The sequence below is a fragment of the Monodon monoceros genome, unplaced genomic scaffold (assembly GCF_005190385.1).
Source record: "Monodon monoceros isolate NGI ecotype Baffin Bay Population unplaced genomic scaffold, NGI_Narwhal_1 Super_Scaffold_8, whole genome shotgun sequence".
NCBI classification, from domain to species: domain Eukaryota; kingdom Metazoa; phylum Chordata; class Mammalia; order Artiodactyla; family Monodontidae; genus Monodon; species Monodon monoceros.
The window spans coordinates 18943719-18962830 of NW_021703785.1; the positions used below are offsets into that span (position 1 = coordinate 18943719).

Sequence of the window (19112 nt, forward strand, 5' to 3'; positions counted from 1 at the left end):
CAGTAATCATTTTCTTTTTACAGCAAATGTTTTACCAAGCTTTCTCAATGTATTTGCCTATACTTATAAGAAAGTCAGGTGCTGGCTACAGGTTCTTCATCATCTGATTTTCTAGAGCTCTGACTATATCCCCCCTTTTTTCCCCTATTATCTGATGCACAATATCATCTTATCTGGAAACTGAAAGGGGGATATTTCTTTCTCTCAGTTTTGATAAAACTGTGCCTGTCACAACTGCCTTTGACCTCAAAGGAAAAATTTCATCTTCGTACTCCAATGCCAAGAGGGGAGTTATAAAGATTGACCTAGTTTTAGGGGAAAGAAAACAACATCTAGGCTAAGTCATACCTGGAAAGTATTTCACAAAGTGCAGAAAACATTTATTCTATCTATGTATAACTGTTTTGTCCCAGAATTTAACACTCCTGCTGACTGCAGCCATCTGGGTGTTGCAGTTTCACTGTCCTATGTGCACTTCTGTATTCTGCTGTCCTTCTTGGTTGTAGATTTTTACAAATGTAATCCTGGCCTAGAGAAGCATGCCCTATCTAGCAGCTTTCAATAGCTAATGATTATAGGGAGAAATAAATAACATGAGCTAAATGCTTTTTTAAATGACTATTCACTATTTACACACTCCACTTTATTGCTATGGAGTGGATAAATTCAACTAAAACATTAATTTAGTACTTACTCATCTCAGCTTCTTATGGGCCTGTGATTTAACTCAGAACTTATTTTTTTCTTCATTTCTCTTGTAAATTCCAAAATTGATATAAGCATTTAAAAATTAAAGAACAGTGTTGAAAAACTTCTCCTAATCCCTAATCCTATTTCTTGGAAATCATGATATTTGATAATTTCTGTTATTTATTCTTCTGGTAATCACCTTTTTAATTGTAAGTAATATGTTTACAATTTCCTATCTATCAACATCAAGCCTATCTTTTTACACTCTACTACAAGAGATGAGATAGGTAGCTGACCTGCATAATCTTCTCTTCCCACTTGCCCATTACTTCCAATCTTTGTTAGATTTATTTTTATTTTGTTTTTCCTTTTTATCACTCTTATAAATCTGAATACTGTGTTACAATGTAATTTGAACCATCAAGTTTACATAGTATATTTTTACTTCTCTTTATATGAAATGCTACAACTAGCACTTCTGTATCTCTCCAACCTCTCTGCCCCTCTTCCTCTCAGCTCCTGAATGACATCATTTCTTTCACAATGTCAGTATTTATAACATTTACATTTCATTACATGGCTATAATTCTTTCATACTCTGTCTTTGATTCTGAAAAACAAAAGGTCATGAACACTTTTTATTACAATGTAGTGATGTAAATATTACCTGCTGAATAACAGTATTATTGGACTTATAGAGGACACAAAATCAGCTTTCTCTAAAACTTACTCGTTCTAAGGAGATTAGTTTAATCACTTTTTAAATATTGTATTAACTGCATAAAGCCAGGTAACCTTTTAATTTCCTTCACATCTAGACCACAAGTTACATTGCCGAATTTTTTCCATAACATTTTTCATTTCTATTGTTGACTGAAGCATGTAAGACTTTCTTCACCACATCTCTGAGATCATCAAGTCGTTTTGTTCTACTAATTATTAAATAGTGAATTTTAGATTGATTGCACTCTAAATCTGTTGTAAAATGTCATCCAAAGATTTGTGTTTAAGACACTGCTGGATGAGATATGTAGTATCTTCAGTGTAAATTGTAAAAAAAAACCCAAACAAACAAAAACCACTCTTCATAGATTTGTTTGGCTGTGTTTACTTATTTTTCAATTTCGGTTGTTAATTCGTTGTCTTTTTCCTCCCTGGAGAATTAGGCTTGAGATCACAAAGGACCAGAAGATGGGTGGGATGGTGTCTGTCATTACAACACTGAATGAGAAACACTATTTTATATTCTAGAATTGGTCCACAAACAAAAACCCCAGCTGCCCAAGGAGAGCTGCTGGGGAGAAGTGTACCAGGGTACTGAACAGACTGTTTTTAGAAGAGAGCTCCCTGTCTAATTTCCAGATTGGCGTAGAAACTGAGCCCCTTAGCGGTGGTGAAATCTCTTTGTATCTACCTTTCTGTATAGAAAATGACAAATGTTTCAAATGCCAAAATTTTGCGAGCTAATAGTTGAAATTTTGAGAATTGCTCCAGTCATTTTCTGATTATAGCTCAGAAAGCTCTCAGATTCTAGCAACAGTTATTATTAGTCTAAATTTTTTATGTATTTCATGAGATACATCTTTTCCGAGTTGTCACAGATATATTATGATAATTTAGGAGAAACGTGTTAAGGGTTGCTAACCCCACACCATTTCCCCATTTTTAAATGTTTCCATTTTTAAAAGTATTTTTGATTTATATAAAAATATTGTGTATATCTTCAAATTTTGAAGGGGTGTTATTCTTCTCTGGTGTGAGGTGAATAACCGTGAATGAGGTCTTTTATCATGAAGACTGCAAGGTCAGTCATGGCTCATCCCTCTAATGATAATGTCCAGTAGCAAAACACTGTCTACAAAGGAGAATTTCATGCTTTTATATTTCCACTTAAATTAAAAGTAGAACTGTACCTAAGGCTAGAATCTATTATCTAAGAAGAACTACCAAAGTAAAGAAATGGCAGGTATTAAAAATAACTTGTGTGCAAAATGATGTTTGAAGTTTATGGCAAAGTTTATAGCAGTGATGCTCCTTGATTTGGGGACATTATATATACTGCCTATTGCATTTAAAAGTTTTCAATGCATTCTAATATGTAGAAAATGTTTTTAAAGTGTTATACTTTTTACTAATTTGTGTATGAGCATTTATTCCCTGCAATGCTACACTGTATAAACAGTTCCCAAAACATACTCAGATTTATTGGACAGAATCTGGGTTCTGCAGTAAATATGTGAAAAACTATGCTTCCTATTAGCCCATATTATATTCAGCAAAATAAATAGAAATTAACATGCAGTGCTTTTGTAATAAATGACTGTTTTCATTAATATAAATTGAGAAGACATTTATAAAACTGCCTATTAGAGTATCTGTAAGAGAGCTGGTGCTTAATAACTGCCTTACCTTATGCTACTATAATGAAAAGAAGAAACACTTTCAATCAGAGCAATAAAATTTTGCACCAGGAAAAGAACTTTGTTTCATCCAATCAGAGTTTTTAGCCTCAGGCAAAGTAAACATAGCAATAAATCTTTATTTAGTTCATCTATCTGCAAAAACAGTATTATGTACTTAAAAGTTCTTAGAAGGAAACCTGTAATGACTTAACAGAATGCAGCACGTTTTCTGGGCTGAATCCATAAGTAATAAGTAATAAACTGCAGGAATTTATAGAGTTTGAAATTACACACCAAACTTCTCTTGAGTTAAAAGTTGCATAGACAGCAGTAACCTATCATTTATATTTTACTATTTACAACCTAAATATTCTATGCTACATTTGGTAGTTACACATTATCCTTCTACTGAAACTCTTCACTCCACTAAATTATAACAGTTCTCCAAAACAAACTGAAGTGTGATAATGAGTTTATTTGTATCTTACAGTTCAATAGCTGTGGAATAAAAATAAGAAGGATTTCTTGTTTGCTTAAGGTAGATTTTTAGACTATACAAAAATACTTTTGTGAAATTTAAGACCATTTATTTGAATTGCATGGATAGAAACACAATTTAAACGTAAATTTTCTTAAGGTAAATGATCAGTATTTTTTCAAGCATGTAATGAGATTGCACTTCTGTCCTCATTTTATGATTAATACATAAGTTAGTTTTAAATATTTAAACTAAATATACAATTTGCTTGTTTATAACTAAACAGTTCAGTAGCTGTTTTTAAGTCAAGGATATTTTTCAAGTAACACATCTAAATGTTTCAGAGAATTCAAATTCTGGATTGTGGATGAAGCCTCATTTGAATTCAAAGAAAAGGGATTTTCAATTTATAAGGGAGATTATTCTTTTCCATTTTATTTCTGACAAAGCAGGAGCAATAACTTTTTTGAAGCAAAATTAGTGCTTTAAACTAAGAAGTTTTAACTATAGAAATGATTAATCAATTAATATTTGGATATGCTAAAAAGTACTCAATAATTTAACATGACAGTGTGCAACTCTGGCATATCGATTATTTTGAATTAAAGTTATTTAAGAAACAGCTGGTACAAGAAGGACACTTTGACCTTCCTTTATCCCCCGAAAGCAGGAAATAAATCTCCCTTGTGAAAGATACCCTCCCTATACCAGAAGGGTAGAAGGCATCCTTATCACCAGGGACAGGGAATTTAGGGCTGAGAAGGCTACATAAATAAACATGTTACTTCTTCACTAATTTACTATCCCGAGCCCAAACTTTTGTCTTGTCAATTATTCACAAATTTAGTGTTTCTTTGTCTAAAAGGTATACAAGCCACCTGCTTTGGTTACTTCTTTGAGTCTCATATATTTGGGGGTCCCGTACATATGAAATTAAATTTGTTTTTCTCTTGTTAATGTTTTATGTCAATTTAATTGTTAGACCAATCAAAGAACCTTGCTGAGAAGAAAGGAAAAGTTTTTCTCCCCTACAAGTATCACAATGTATACTACTTATAAATTTGTGGTTTGGAAACGATAATAATATTATATTTTATACAACTTTCCTTTTAAAAAGGTGTTATTTTCTACCAATTTTAAAGGCAAAGAGCTACAAATGGTCCTGTTGTTCTATCTGTTCCTATTAGTAATAATATTTTTGGAAATGGAGAATAGCATGGGGTGTGGCATTTCACTGTACGTAATAAAGTGTGCAGTTTTAGATCTATATCTCCTCCATTTTTTCATATTTAAAATATCTGAAAACCTGGTTTTTAAAGTTCCCTTCTTAAAATATCAGAAAGAGAAATGCTTCTCGACTTTATGGATAGGGTCAGAACAGCCCAGGATCACCCTTCATTTTTGAAAATTGTTTAAAGGAATCAGCAACTCTAGTATTTTTAACTTGTCTCAGATTCAGAATCATAAAAAGTTATTATGAGGAAAACAGGAAGGACATTTTAGATAGGAAGCTCTCTTTTTGATTTTCTTACCACCAGTAGCAACTTCACTAATAAAGGTTTTTTCCATCTTTATGACTATAACCCTTAAATTTACTTTTGCTCCTTATTCAGTACAGTTCTATGCACTCCATGCACCTTTCCTCTCGCATCCTCCTACCCGCACCTGGGTATCACTGCCTAGGGAAGTAGATATCTGGTCCATACAGAAATGGCATCAGATTTTATTACAGTGTGAAAAATCTCGTCACAATCATGGTTACGGAGGTCAGCTCTGAACAGCTATATCATTAACTTCTCCAACCGGCTTTTTGCAATATTTGGGTTGCTGTCATTTCTCAGTTGCAAGTAGATCCAATGCTTGATAGAGTGTTCATCTTTCCAGAGCTACCTCAATTTATATTTTAATGAAATACTTCGAAGTAAAGAGTAGAAGTTTCTCAAATGACAGTTTCTAGTAACCCAAGACTGTAGCTACACTCCATGTACTGGAAAACTAGAAATCACCTGAGTTTAACTGTATCAATCTTTTGTCTCCCTCTCAACTCATTCTTTATTCTCTTACAATTCTTCTTGTGATAATCTATCTCCATTTACAGAAGCCTGGTTTTCACCTACATCAAATGCTTTTTAATATTTCTGACACATAATATATCTCCATGCATTATGAATTTATATTTAAAACACATACAATTGTATGAATAAACTATATAACAAACACAAAATACTTATTTTTGTAATACAAAGGATACATAGAATGTAAACAATTGGAAAGATATGCTGTATATTACTGTTGAAAATTCCACAAATTTCTACCCTTGATAGCATCCTTCACCAACATGACATCTTAAGAATATTCTGGGCCTGCTGAATAAAGGTGCCCTCTATGTAGAGCTGGATGAACTCCAGGTAGTTTATATGCTGTTGTTGGCAGAGTATATAGATTTATACATCATCCCTTATTTTGACAGTGTGCTAACATGGAGTTGAGCCAACATACAGACCTTGCACTGTACATGTGGCTCTGCCCCTTGAGGGGCTGGGACACCCTACACCACTGTGCTTGTACATCAGACAATAAAAATATGCAAGAGAGAAGACTGTAAAAGTTGTAAGCTTTATTCAGGAATATTTCACAGCAGACTAGAAATTCTATATTTGAGTCTCCTGTTTGAGTGGTTTGAGGTCAAGTCTGACTTTAGCGAAATTCCTGGTGAGAGGGAACTCTCAAATAACTTAGCTTTTTCCTTCATCTTACTCTCCTTCTCTTGGTCACCATACCTTGACTGCCAACCCTACTTCAGCAATATGCAGATTGCTGTTGAATACTGTTTTCCACAAGCAATTCACCTTAAAAAAGTTGTTAATAAGAACAATATACATTTATTTTTTAAAGACAAGAAATAAAAAATAGAAGGAGCTTCTTGTATGTCTTCACAGGATTGTAAGTCATTATCATTAGCCTACGATATGACTTTTGAGTTTTCTTGTATGGAATGCTGATTCCATTAATGTAGGAACCTAATCCAGAACACTGACTTGCTGTATTGTAACTCAAAGGTGACCACTGGGCTTCCCTGGTGGTGCAGTGGTTAAGATCTGCCTGCCAATGCAGGAGACACGCGTTCGAGCCCTGGTTTGGGAAGATCCCACATGCCGCGGGGTAACTAAGCCCTTGCGCCACAACTGCTGAGCCTGTGCTCTAGACCCCGTGAGCCACAACTACTGAAGCTCGCGGTCTTAGAGCCTGGGCTCTGCAACAAGAGAAAGCACCGTAATGAGAAGCCCGCGCACTGCAACAAAGATCCAACACAGCCAAAAATAAATAAATTAAAAAAAAAAAAGGTGACCACTGAATGAAACCTAATACCAATTTATTGATTTACATTGAAAAATAAATGAAAATGAAATGAAAAATAAATGAAAAATAGCAAATACAGTGTGGAGCATTATTTTCCTAGACTATGATGTGAAGAGTGTACTCTCTCAGAATATAAGAAAGAAGCTCTGCTTCTTACCAAATAAGGCTAATATAAAATTCTTGGTGAATATAAAGTCATGTTAAAGAGAAATGGACAATCCTAATAAATACTAGTAAGTTTACCATCCATATATTCATTTACTATGCAAAATTAACTAAGCACCTAAAAGGTGGAAGGCACACTGACTAATGCTACAAATATACTGGTTAAAAAAAGACTATGAATCCTAAATGAATAATGGCAGATCATAAAATTCTCTATCCTTTTTATTGCTAATGATTATGGCACATTCTAAACACCTTAAGGTTATCAATCTTAAATTATAAACATATAACACATTGCATATTTTTACCTTTTTATTTTTTTTAATTTTTTTAAAATTTATTTTTATTTTACTTATTTATTTATTTTTGGCTGCATTGGGTCTTTGTTGCTGCGTGTGGGCTTTCTCTAGTTGCGGCGAGCGGAGGCTACTCTTCGTTGTGGTGTGCAGGCTTCTCACTGCGGTGGCTTCTCTTGTTGCAGAGCATGGGCTCTACGTGTGCAGGCTCCAGTAGTTGTGGCTCACAGGCTCTAGAGTGCAAGGCTCAGTAAGTGCAGGCACACGGGCTTAGGTGCTCTGCGGCATGTGGGATCATCCCGGACCAGGGCTTGAACCCGTGTCCCCTGTGTTGGCAGGAAGATTCTTAACCACTGCACCACTAGGGAAGTCCCTTAACTTTTTAATTTGAAATAATTATAGATTCACAGGAAGTTGTAAAGATAGTAAAGAGATAGTGTACCATTAACTCAGTTTTTCCCGGTTGGTGACATCTTACGTAAATGCAGTTGACAAACATTCTCTCATTGATCAAACTCTAGCCAGGCTCCTCTGAGCCTTCTTCTCTACTAGGCCTCAATCTTGGCCTATAAAGACTTGAACAAACACTAGATTCTAACAGAGAAAGGCCTCATCGCTAGGTTGACCATAGTCTCTCATAAAATGCCTGCCTGAGCAAACTCAAGGTTGCCAAAAGAAATTACTGTTTCTTCCAGTCAACAGCTGAAGGTAGGGCCCCTGTCTCCCAGTCTCTGTGGGAAGATAGGAGCCTAACATTGATAAAGATCACTTAGCAAACCCAAATGTGTTTCACAGGGACTAACCCCCATTTCCAGACTTTTGTAATTTTTCACTTTCCTGACCCTACTGAGCCCCTGTTCATCTCCCTCCATAATCCTTCATTTTCTCTTTAAAATACCCAGTCATTTATGAAAAGAACAAAAGTTCAGTTCATGCTGTACTCTTTTCCCTATTGCAATAGTATACACTAATTAAAATCTGTCCTCACCATCTTAACTAGTATCCAGGTTTGTCCATCTTTGACATAGTCAAAACCAGAAAAGTGACATTGGTACAATCCACAGACCTTATTCAGATTTCACCAGTTTTACCTGCACTTGTGTGTGTGTATGTTGGAGTGTGTGTGTGTGAGTGCATGCACACACTTGTAGTTTGATGTAATTTATACCACACTCAAGATACAGAACTGTTCTATCACCACAAGATTCCTCTTGCTACCTTTTCATAGTTTATACCTTTCATTCACATCTCCTTCCAGCCTATCCTTATAATTTTGCCATTTAAAGAATGTCACATAAATGCAATCACACAATACATATTCTTTTTGAGTAAGGCTTTTTTTTCTTTCAGCAAAATTCCTTTGAGATTACTCTAAATTGTTCTGGGTACAAACAGTTAGTTCCTGATTATTGTCAAATAGTGTTTCATGATATGGATGCACCACAGTTTGTTTAAACATTAATCCAGTGAAGGACATTTTGGTTGTTTTCAGTTTGTGGCTATTACAAATAGTGTCACATGCAGGTGTAAGTTTTCTCTGGGATAAAAGGCTAGTAGTGAGATCGTTGTCATATGTTAAGAGCATTTTTAGTTTCCGTTGTTTTTTTTTTAAAAACTGCCAAAATATTTTCCGGAGTGGTTGTGCCATTTTACATTCTCACCACCAATGTATGAGAAATCGTTTCTCTCTATCCTTACCACCATTTGGTGACATATTGCATTTTACTGTGGAGTAATTAGCTTATCTTGGTGAGACAGGTCATATTAACAGCACATTATATTACTGGAGTAGATATTTATATAAATGATAAATTTAAGGTACTCAAATTTGCAAATATAGTATATTTAAGTAAAAAATGTTATTTTTCACATTGTAATGTGTTGCTGCATATGCTTTTGACATAATTGACAGAACACAGACAAAATCTGCAGAACTGCATGAGAAGGAATAAAACTGCTGTTATTTGGAAAGTTTATAATGAAATGTCATAGTATCAATAATGGAAGAATACTAAGCTAAGAGATAATACTAAAGTAAGTTATAAATTTGGTTGGATAGGGAAGCATTTGACAATTATCATCTTTGACAGTTTAAGAATTCCTTAGCTAATAGTCAAAGTGCATTAAGTAGTCCACAATGTGGTTTCCACCAATGACACTTTTCTCTTTCACTTTGCCTTTTGGAAGTTTTCAAGTCCTACTGCTGCTTAAACACTTAATTCATTTCAACATTTTGTGTGTTCAGTTACTGTGAAATGCTACAGTCAACTAAGAATATATTGGCCTATATTTTTTCATTAATTTTTATGTGACAAAATGGGTATGTGTACATATATTGTTGAATATTACATATGATAGCATATGTGTATATACCTATATGTATAATGCACATACATTCATATGTGTATGTGTATGTGCACATTTTTTCCTCAATAAAAATAGTCAAGATATATTGGGCACTTTTTATGTACTAGGCATTGTTATACAACTTAACAGGCATACTATCCCATTAATTACCAAACCATCATACAATATATTTTAAAGTGAAGACTCAGACTTGCTAAGTTTGAACCTAGAGGCTACATTATTATCCACTACATGATAGTCTATTAACTTCAACAGGGAGAGAGAGAGAGAGACAGGGAGAAAGAAAACAGATCTGAATAAATTAGACACTAAGTTCAAAGGCGTATTAAATTGAACCATTTAAAAAGCCTTGCAGCTTTGATAGATTGGTTGACATCCCCTCCACCTCCAAACTCACACACACTTTGAATGATTTTCTGAACAGAATCTAAAAGACTTTTATAGTGCTTCTTGAAAGCATTTATACTTGTGGTTCCTCTATATTATTTATCATTATAGATTCTGGTTATTTATAAAAACTTGATGATAAAAATCTACTGCCCCAAATTCCTGCTTTCAAACTTCTTGAATTTCTATGCATAAATCCAGACTAGTACATTACATAATTCTTTATTTTTCAGTGAAACTATATATAGCTTCAGCTTTTCCTTATTTAACTCTCCTGACTCTACTGATTACAAATTATATATTTACATTTATTCATCTATGTGAAAGACAAGAGGAATCGTGTTTCTTTTATAACGGCATCTAAGTCAATCATTATTTCCAGTTACTCCATTTATTACTATTTACACAAATTAATGTTGGCATATTATATGTGGAAAACAGTGTGTCACTTAATTTATCTAGAAGGTCATATTTTTATTCCCTAAATTGCAATCATTGGTTTTAATTTTAAAAAGAGAGAGATCAAGAAATCGGATTGTTTACACCAAATGTCATTCATTAATTGGTTTCTTCAATACTGTGGGAAGTCAATGTAACTAATGCAGTAGCCTTAATTTTAAGGCTAAAAGAGAACAGATCAAGAAACATATTGACTCTAGTTAATAACCCTGTATTGTACACTTGAAATTTGCTAAGCAAGTTGATCTTCAGTGTTCTTACCTCACACACACACACACACACACACACACAAATATAACTCTGTGACGTGATGGACATGTTACGTTAATTAGTTTGATTATGGTAATACTTTCACAATGTATACCTGTACCAAAGCATCACATTGTACACCTTAAATACATGCAATTTTTATTTGACAAGTATACCTCAATAAAGCTGGGGAAACACTATGCCCTATGTTGTGACTCTGAAGGGACTTCTCAGGTTCCTGGTGTTCACCTCCTTGTGGAATCCCATGACCGCCCTCACAGCTGAGCCTTAGGACTCGGTTTCCTTTCCCGCCGGAGGTTTTCCCGCCAGAACCCTGTGGGCTGTTACTTGCCTTGAATTGGAAAACGGTCTGCGTTTACACCTGTAAGTTTATTCACCCTTTTACTGTCTAACACGTTTTGGAACGCAGTTCTCAACCCTTTAAGAAATGAAAACGGATTTTGGTTTCCTACCTTCGTGTGAGAACCTTCGGCCCAGGCGCCGGAAGTCCCGGCCAGGAGCGCGGGTCTCAGCCTGTGGCGCGTTGGGAGTGGGAGGCGGGCGGGCGCTGAGCCCTGAGAGGAGCCGGGTGTTCTCGGCTCACACCGTGTCCCTGTGTGTGGCTCGGTCTGTCGGTGGAGGACACGCCCCAGCAGTCCCGGTCCGTCATCTCAGGAGCATCTCCGCTCCACCTCGGAGCCGAACTAAAAGCCTTCCCCGGGGCCGGCTGAGGCTGTGGTGACCAAAGCTGTGATGGCTGAGGCTGAAGGGCCACCAGCCGGCGACGCCACGGAAGAGCACCACCCACTGGCCCTCGCGGACCTGCTTCCCCTCAAGGTTCAGGTCCAGGAAGTGGACGCAGCACTTCCGGGAAAGGAAGCTTCCAGGCGCGCGGGGTGTGGCGTCTTTTCCGAGCGCCCAGCCTCTGCGCAGGCAGCGTTCTCCGTGAGGCGCCAGGCCGGCAGCACCGGAGGGAGCGCTTGGTGGCTGCTTGGCTTGCTTATTAACCGTGGGCTGTAGCAAAGCGACGGACGCTGCTCAGTGCTAATACGTCACCTCAGACTCCATCTTGTTAGCAGACTGCTCTAGAAAATCTTGGGGGGCTTAAAGAAGCGGTGGCCGTGTGGGGAAAGACCATGTGGCCAGGAAGTGTGGGCTGCCTTCGGGAAAGGCTGGTGGCCTCCAGGAGCTAAGGGCTCACTATGGGCGGAAGGTGCCTCCAGTCAGTAGCCGGCAAGAAGGTGGGGCCTGGGCTTCCCTGATGGCGCAGTGGTTAAGAATCCGCCTGCCAATGCAGGGGATACGGGTTCGAGCTTCGGTCCGGGAAGTTCCCACATGCCCCAGGGCAACTAAGCCTGTGCACCACAACTACTGAGCCTGCGCTTTAGAGCCCGTGAGCCACAACTATGGAAGCCCATACGCCTAGAGCCCGTGCTCTGCAACAAGAGAAGCCACCACAATCAGAAGCCTGTGCACCATAACAAACAGTAGCCCCCGCTCACCGCAGCTTGAGAAAGCCTATGCACAGCAATGAAGACCCAACGCAGCCAAAAATAAATAATTTGAAAAAAAAGAAGCTGGGGCCAGCCATCTCCATGAGTCTGGGAGTGGACTCTTCTAACCATGGAGCCACAGTTGGGAGGTTACCTCGATTGCAGCTTTGTGAGACCCTAAGCAGAAGACACAGGTAAGCCTTGCCTGGCCGGCTGATCTGCAGAAATTGTAAGATAATAAATGTATGCTGTTTGCAGTTGCTGAGTTTTTGGTAATTTGTTATGCCAGAATAGAAAACTAATATAAAACTGATTTCAGGCGGAAAATGGAAAGGCAACTTTCTAAAATACTGTGTAGCACATATCCTCAATGACAGGTTTCAGTGAAGGAAAAGAGGTTTAAAAGAAGTAATCGACACCTTAGTTGCTATCAAATTACTCTCACATAAGAGGATCATGGAAAATCAACCTGGGAGAGATGACACATCTTCAGCCCAACCAGGAAAGGGAAGCAGGTTTTAATAGCTAATTGACAAACCATTTCTTGCCTTTATAAGGAGTTAGTTTCAGAAGCAAGAGAAATTTCTAAGTTTCTCTCAGTAAGGGAAATTGCAAGAGCTGTTGGGTACCTCGTTAGGAATTTTAATAGGAGTTACTAGTTCAAATGCCCCATTGTGGCCATGAAATAAATAAATGAGATGTGGCAAGAATAAATACTTATGCAATCATTATGTCAAGAAGGGATTCTGTTAACTGGGGTGTGTGTGTCCTACTAGGTAGCTTTTGTTCAGCCCTTGGCCAGCAGTTACTGTGTGGGATTGTCTGCTTTTAGCTGGGTTTTCCATCCTTTTAGGAGATTTCAGAAGCATGTGTTTGTAAATATCAAATAAAATATATAGTTTAAAAATATACTTAAAACTGTTTTAAGTAGAGTTCTAAAGTTAAAAGCAGAGTTCTAAAGTTGCTGCAAGATTTCTGGTCCCTAATAAACACACACGTCTTACAAAACAAAAACTAACTTAGTTTTAGTCTACTTTGCTAGCAGCTTTGTTTTTAGATATTTGACTATAGAGAGACCCCATATCTCATAAAGCTTATTAATCCCCTTTGGACCATTGAGCACTTTTTTTTTCAGTTAATTTAAACTAATAAAAAGGAAAAAACAAAAACAGTTCACCCATTTCTTCCACCTCCTTTGCTTCTGGTACCCACCAATCTTTTCTCTGTATCCATGAGTGTGGTTTATTTATTTATTTATTTTTAAGATTCCACATATGAGAGAGATCATCCATAATTTGTCTTCTCTTATTTCACTTAGCGTAATGCCCTTGTCGCAAATGGCAGATTTTATCATTAACGGGTGTTAAATCATATTAGTTTTTTGTATTTATTGAAGTAATTGGGTTTTTCCCCCATTTTTCTGTTTCTGTGGTGAATTAAATGATTTTTACTCTTGCATTCTCTTGGTATACACGGCATTTGGTCATGATGCATATATTATTCTTTTTATATATAGATAGATTCAATTTGATAATATATTGGTTAAAATTTTCGACTGTGATTATGAGAGAGGTTGCCTCTGATTGTTGTTCTTTTGATATCCTAGTAAGATTTTGGAATTGAGAATTTGCTGACCTCATAAAACCAAGTGAGAAGGAAATATATATGTGTGTGTGTCTTTATGTACATGTACAAAAACTGTGGTTTTATATATACATAAAATTTGGCAGAGAAAACATCTGGGATTTGATAACTTGTAAATATTTTAATCACATATTTGTATTTTAGTTGATATGGAACTATTCAGCTTTTCTATTTTTTATTCTGTTTGGAATGTTTTCTCATTTTTACCTCCCAGGCCTAAAATCTGTGACAGCCAAAATTGGTGATCAGCTTCTTAGCTCATGATTAGATATTTTGTGCTGGACTTTCCAGCTTCCACTTAAATTTGGCAGGTGCTTTGAAAGAATTTCTTTGCCACATTCTCTCTTGAGCTCTAAATGAAAAAAATAAAATAAAATAAAATTCTACCTTATGTTAAAAGGGTGTATTGTTTACAGAGAATTTTTCAGTAGCAAATTTAGTTGGAATGTGTCTATATTTCTACCCTGAAGCTACCTTGGCTTAAACTAATTTTGGCTGATGTTAAATTGAGGGAGGAAAGACAAATTTGATATACCCCCTACCCCCTGCCACTTTGGTTTTGTTTTTTAATCCTGGGAGGAGTGTGACTACCTGTCCATGTCCCACACGGATAACTTTGCTGCATAAGCATTCCCAAACTTCCTTACTCAAAAGTTGTTTATTTGTAAGAGCTTTGCTTTCATAGTCAAGTGAACCATATATTCCAGCCATGTGGAGTGACAACGGAAGATCAAATAAATGATGAATAAATCCTAGTAGGTTCCATCATGGATACCTGCCAAGGAATAAGGGTTAGATGTTCACTTTTTTTCACTGCCTTAGCACTATGGAAGATCCCAGGATTATATGGGACCCATAAAAGAGAGAGGGTAGGCTACATAGACTGATGAACTCTCAAATTGACTGAGATTAATTTTTTGCCAACTGACAATGTAAAGATTAAATTGAATTACAGAAAAGAGTTTAAGTTATATTTTTGAATGCGGGAGTTTGAAGGAGAGATTTGTATCCACTCTACACACACATACACACACACACTTGATTTTTCTTATGAATATTGAATATAGTATTCATATCTTTTTTAAATGTATCATGTTTCCATTTGCATTTTGGTACATATATATCTACTTTATTCATTTGAAATGCTTCAAAGTATTTTATAGCATAGGTAGAGTATAATTTATCTAACCATCTCCGTAGGGATGGGTACTAGGAGCATTTCCTCTTTTTGTATCAAAAACAATATTGTGAGATCCTTAGTAACTATTCCTTTTACTTCTGTGGGAAAAGTGAATAACTGGCCAAAGAGGATATGCATTTATCACTGTAAGATAGCCTAGTAGATTCAATAAACAACTCATGATTGCTTTCCAAAATTTCTTGAAGACATTCATTTTTACTTATTTTTCTGTAGTCAAAAATAAGCTACGTGAAATCCAAACCAAGTTATATATATGGGTGTAATTGTTTTAAATTTCAGTCTGCCTAAATAAAATAAGGGGGAACGTTTATATTTTCAGGTACTGTGCTCTTTTTTAATAGCTTGTTTTTGGTCTTTTTTTTATTATTGAGTTTTAAAATTAAGGTTACTAATAAGCCCATCAGTAAATGGAGTTCCCTAATGACAGATTTTTATTCATAATAATGTTTTTCCCAGGTCATTATACTAATTACATATCCTTTTATTTTTCATTGAGATCTTTAGCAGCCTAAATAATACTTCCTAAGGAGATAGATTGACTATGAACAACTTGAACAATAAGTTCTCAGCACAAACACTTAATTTGACTTTAGTAAAAATTTATAGTGTAAAAGGAATACTTATAAATGGCAGCTATCTAATGTTTCAGATGCTTCCTCCTGCATCACTGTGCACATCAAGACTATGACTAACTCAAATTTAACTAAATATTTGTAACATGATGATGTATTTTACATAAGAATAATTTCCACTTGATTATCAACTTGACAAGTAAATATTAGACCTAAAATGAGCATTGGTTTATGGTGAAGTGGCTAGTAAAAGTGCCTGCAGTTAGAGTGGTAAAATATTTTCACATTTCTTTCAGAATTTTTATGAAATGTTTATATTAAATATGTAGCAATTTTCATTAGGGTATTTTCATGCAGTGTTATAAATGTTTTGTTTTGGAATATTTTGCTAAAACTTCCATCTCCCTTTATACACCTCTTTTTTCTGTTATTTTAATATAATTAAACAGTATGAAAATGCCATTCTTGAGATCCAGTTGTAATATGAATGGAGATAACATTTGAAAAGATAATATAATGCATGATTTATTTATTTTGTTCTTTCAAAGCTGTTTAAGGATCACTTACAATAACAGTTACTATGGCAGAGCAAGAATAATTGTTAGGTTGAAACAGAGGCCATGTCTCCTTTGCTCCCAGCAAATACAATTCACCAAGTTTAATAAAAAATAAACCTGCTGTCATGCAACAAATTGTGAGAATAAGAATGTATAGTAATGATTAACATTAAATACTGTATGGGAAGTTAAAAAAAAATTCTGACTCCTATGCCAGCCAGAATTTTATGTGTTGGTGACAGATCAATTTCTGTATCAGTAAACAAGTGGAATGCTCCTTATTGTGCAATGGTGTCACATTCTCTTAGCTTATATAGTTGCTATGTAAAATTTTGAGACTGAGTATCAAATATTTGGAACTGGGATTGGAGGCTGAATGAGGAGAAAACATGAGGACTGTTTGGGACTGACCTATAGAGGTCTTGGTTAAGGCACCTGAGCAGAAGTCCAGCTAAGGCTGCAAGGCTAAAGCATTTCTCATGTGAACAGAGTATTGTTTCTGTTTTCTATAATACCTCATTTTAGTTTCAGATTGAAAGGAAAACAGAGTGAAGAAAATCTTTGATATTTTCTGAAGGGAAGAAGTGTGTAAAATATGTAAGTTGGACAACGAAGTAAAAAAGAGAATTCAAAAGTAAACCTAAGGACAGGAAGTGCCAACACCCAAATTTATAAACGTTGGGAGCAGAACTTTTTGTTTCATAATTCATTATCACCAGAAAAGTACAGGCAGTACGGGCAGTATACCAGGATACGCAAATAGAAGCCTCATGATGAACTCATTTCTGTGGAGATGGCTACTATAAAATATTTAGCTCATAGATGGAAAATTCTGTAAAAATTAGCAATTCAAGCCTGAAGACCTGGAGAGAACAAAAACCTGAAGCTATTCTTTTATTCTTTTTTCTTTCTTCAATTTGACCTCATTATTCCTTCACCTGTCCAAAAATTATTTGCTATTTTCTCAGAATAGTAAGTATGTACAGATGGAAACATGAGGCCTTCAGAATGTTTAAGGCCTCAAGACTCATGAAATAGATGTGTAAAAATTAAACTTTTTTAAAGTAATGGGAATTCGATGTTTGACCTATTTTCTAAACTTTTTTAATAGGGAAGAGAAGTTAGCCAAGTGAACAAGGTTAAGACCCTGAACAGAAAAATGCTTTAATATTTTATTCCCAGTTCCTATGCAGCACCAAGATATGTGATGAGCCATATGACCCACATGATTAAGGGGATGATTTTATGCAGATTATTGTATAGGAAGATGATCATTAATGAGGAAGATCTCAAAGAAAAGGAAGAGGGTTTGGGGTTTTGTAGAGGCAGATAAACAAAGAAATCATATTTTAATTTACAGGAGTTGTGAGCATGAATGGACAGTAAGTCACACTGTGAAGGGCGGTTCTTCTGAGATTAGCTCCTTCTTCAACGCGAAAGTGTTGGATGGGGTCGGGAGTTCTTAAGCATCACTCATCTCTGGGAACATAGAGCCCAGGTTAAATTCCACATTCATTTTATATGACCTCTGTTCAACAGCAAAAGTACTTTTAACTGCATTGTCTGTTGTTTTGTTCAATACCCACTGAATAAGGTCCCAAGTGATAAATTCCTTTTAAAAGACATTTCTAAGAAATAATACTAATTATCCTGAGGAATTAATTTTTTTTCCTTTTATTATGTAATGGAAGTTATATGAAACCAATATAGTTTTGTCTGTAGCTAATCTGAGAGCTAAATTGAATACTCAATTACAGTGACTATATATATATGTCCGATAGTATGTATTGTTCTCCATTATTTCCATAGTATTATTCATAAGTACTCTATATTAGCAGTTTTATTATTTTAATGTATTTTTTACCATCACCCATATCTTTTTGGAAGGAAACAACATAGAAGCACTACTCATAGCTCAATGAAAACTAGGGCTAATCAGCTTTTTGTTGCTTCCTTAAAGCTTAACTCATATTTGTTGAAATAATTTATTTATGAACTATAAAGAATTTTGAATTGGGTCTGTAGGGGGGGCCACGATAGCAGAACAAGAATTATGTAACTTTTGGTGACAATGGCTATATAGGAATTACCAGAGTGAAGAGGTATTTGGCAAAGGAATATAAGATAAATGGTTAGGGAATAAATGAATAATTCCAAAAACCATATTATCTCAATGATACACAAAATCAGTGCTTATATCAAAACGCCTCAGAAATATTTGTGAAGTCTCCTTTTGCACTATTGTCATAGTCTGGGCTCTCATCACTTGTCTAAGAGATTGGGAATGTCAAAAGTAAGAACTTGAAAATGACTCAGACAACTTATTTGGGTAATTGGCATTCCTTCTACTAATCCTCTTATTACATTTCTGTACATTTTTATACTTCACCTTTTCATATCATAGCAACAAGTAAATATTCATTGAGAAGAGAAAAGTAATTGATGACTTGATTACCTGCTCTATACCAAGTAACATTTATATACATTATCTCTTTAGGTTATGATATCTGTGAGATCACACTGTTCATAGCAGTGCTACTAAAATTGTGGCCTGACATTATTTGGAAACTAATTGAAAATATATATTATGAGGCCCTATCCCAGATCAAAAAAAATCAGTCTCTGGAATCTGTAGCTTAACAACCTATCCAGGTGATTCTTATAAAACTAAAATTTGAAAAACTCTGATTTATGCCATTGTACTGAAAAGAAAAGGGTCAGAAATATTAAGCAATCAGCCCGATGTCATACAGCTAGTGAGTTGTAGAATGGGAGTGGGTACTGAAATGATC

The 19112-nt window shown here is 35.6% G+C and overlaps 1 long non-coding RNA gene across 1 annotated transcript in view; it reads left to right on the forward strand.

Annotated features, from left to right (window-relative positions):
• Positions 1–12355: 12355 nt before the first annotated feature.
• Positions 12356–19112, forward strand: part of LOC114888221 — a 148117-nt gene continuing 141360 nt past the window's right edge. Inside the window, exon 1 of the long non-coding RNA XR_003791739.1 lies at positions 12356–12540. This is a non-coding gene — a long non-coding RNA (uncharacterized LOC114888221). The remainder of the gene's footprint in view (positions 12541–19112) is intronic.